Source organism: Lethenteron reissneri, chromosome 62, assembly GCF_015708825.2.
Source record: "Lethenteron reissneri isolate LAM-NWPU_2019-01 chromosome 62, ASM1570882v1, whole genome shotgun sequence".
Classification (NCBI taxonomy): domain Eukaryota; kingdom Metazoa; phylum Chordata; class Hyperoartia; order Petromyzontiformes; family Petromyzontidae; genus Lethenteron; species Lethenteron reissneri.
In genome coordinates this window covers 3,296,841-3,299,913 of record NC_083840.1, presented here as the reverse complement: position 1 = coordinate 3,299,913, position 3,073 = coordinate 3,296,841, and positions in this window count along the sequence as shown.

The window sequence follows — 3,073 nt, the reverse complement described above, 5'->3', positions numbered from 1 at the left end:
GTGTGCCACGTGACCTCTGTGTGTGTGTGTGCCGGCCTTCATAGCGTGCTTGCTATTCGCTCCTGACAGCACTTGCCCCAACAGCCTGTCGAAGGCTATACGGGGGGTCTTTGCCTCTGTGTGCCACGTGACCTACGCGTGTGTGCGTGTGTTCCACGTGACCTCTCTGTGTATGTGTGTGTGACGGCCTTCATTGGCTGCTTGCTACTCGCTCCTGACAGCACTTGCCCCAACAGCCTGTCGCAGGCTATACGGGGGATCTTTGTCTTTGTGTCTCACGTGACCTACGTGTGTGTGTGTTCCACGTGACCTCTGTGTGTGTGTGTGTGTGCCACGTGACCTCTGTGTGTGTGCGTGACGGCCTTCATAGCGTGCTTGAGACTCGCTCCTGACAGCACTTGCCCCTACAGCCCCGTCGAAGGCTATACGGGGGATCTTTGTCTTTGTGTGTCACGTGACCTACGTGTGTGTGTGTGTTCCACGTGACCTCTGTGTGTGTGTGTGCCACGTGACCTCTGTGTGTGTGTGTGACGGCCTTCATAGCGTGCTTGAGACTCGCTCCTGACAGCACTTGCCCCTACAGCCCCGTCGAAGGCTATACGGGGGATCTTTGTCTTTGTGTGTCACGTGACCTACGTGTGTGTGTGTTTTCCACGTGACCTCTATGTGTGTGTGTGTGTGACGGCCTTCATTGGCTGCTTGCTACTCGCTCCTGACAGCACTTGCCCCAACAGCCTGTCGAAGGCTACACGGGGGATCTTTGTCTTTGTGTGCCACGTGACCTACGTGTGTGTGTGTTCCACGTGACCTCTGTGTGTGTGTGTGCGTGTTCCACGTGACCTCTGTGTGTGTGTGTGTGCCACGTGACCTCTGTGTGTGTGTGTGACGGCCTTCATAGCGTGCTTGCTACTCGCTCCTGACAGCACTTGCCCCTACAGCCCCGTCAAAGGTTTTTTTTGGGGGGTTAGATCGCGTTAAAGTCGATAAATGTGTCGTCAAAACCCCCCACCACCCGACACGGCCAACTAGTAAGGTTTGGCTGCCGCCTGATGAAGCTGGTTGTAATTACTGGCGAAGCGTCGTGCTTGGATTGTAAATGTTGTGGCTTGGCTCTCCAACACATAACACGTGTGTTGTACTAGTGTACTGCACTATACACTACACTATACACTACACTATACACTGCACTATACACTACACTATACACTACTGCTGTACTAGTATACTACACTATACACTACACTACTATACACTACTATACACTACACTATACACTACACTATACACTAGTGCTGTACTAGTATACTACACTATACACTACACTATACACTACACTATACACTACACTATACACTACACACTACACTACTATACACTACACTACACACTACACTATACACTACACTATACACTACACTATACACTACACTACACACTACAATATACACTACACTATACACTACACTATACACTAGTGCTGTACTAGTATACTACACTATACACTACACTACACACTACACTATACACTACACTACACACTACACTATACACTATACTATACACTACGCTACACACTACACTATACACTACACTATACACTACACTATATACTACACTACTATACACTACACTACTATACACTACACTATACACTACACTATACACTACACACTACACTACACACTACACTACACTATACACTACACTATACACTACACTACTATACACTACACTATACACTACACTATACACTACACTATACACTACACTATACACTACTATACACTACACTATACACTACACTATAAACTACACTATACACTACACACTACACTACACACTACACTACACTATACACTACACTATACACTACACTACTATACACTACACTACACACTACACTACACATTACACTACACACTACACTATACACTACACTATACACTACACTACTATACACTACACTACACACTACACTATACACTACACTACACTATACACTACACTATACACTACACTACTATACACTACACTATACACTACACTACACATTACACTACACACTACACTACACTATACACTACACTACACACTACACTACACTATACACTACACTATACACTACACTACACATTACACTACACACTACACTATACACTACACTACTATACACTACACTACACACTACACTATACACTACACTTTACACTACACTACACTATACACTACACACTACACTATACACTACACTATACACTACACTACTATACACTACACTATACACTACACTATACACTACACTATACACTAGTGCTGTACTAGTGACGAATTGGCCACGACACAGCCCCCCAGAATTGGGGGGTGAGGGATACCCCCCCTCTTATCCTCCTCCATCACCCCCCCCCCCAATCACCACCACCTCCACCACCACCACCATCACCACCTCCACCACCACCACCATCACCACCACCTCCACCACCACCACCATCACCACCACCTCCACCACCACCACCACCTCCACCCCCCCCCCCCCCCACCACCCCCCTCCTCCCCCACCACCCCCCCACCTCCCCCCCCCACCACCCCCCACTAAGAAGACCGTCACCCGCCACTTCCAATGCCCTCTCCCCCAACCTCCCCCCCCTCCCACCCACCCCCACACCCCTCCCCCCCCACCACCCCCCCTCCCCCCCCCCCCCACCCCCCCACCACCCCCACCCCCCCCCACCACCCCCCACCACCCCCCACCACCCCCCACTAAGAAGACCGTCACCCGCCACTTTCGCTGCTCAACTCCGGCGCGCCGGTCGCCGCGAGAGCGGCTAACGACGTCGCAGCTCGGAGATAATGAGAGAGTCGATGGTGCTTGACACGTGATGGAATGCGCGTGTGATGTTGTGTGTGGGGGGAGAGAGAGGGGGGGAGAGGGGGGGAGGGGGGGCTTAGCCCCCACCCCCATCCCCCCCCCCTAGACCCCACCCCCTGACACCAATACCTCGTCTCAGTTCACCGCGATCATCATTGTCATCATCACTATCACCATGGCTACCGTTGTCATCATCACTATCACCAT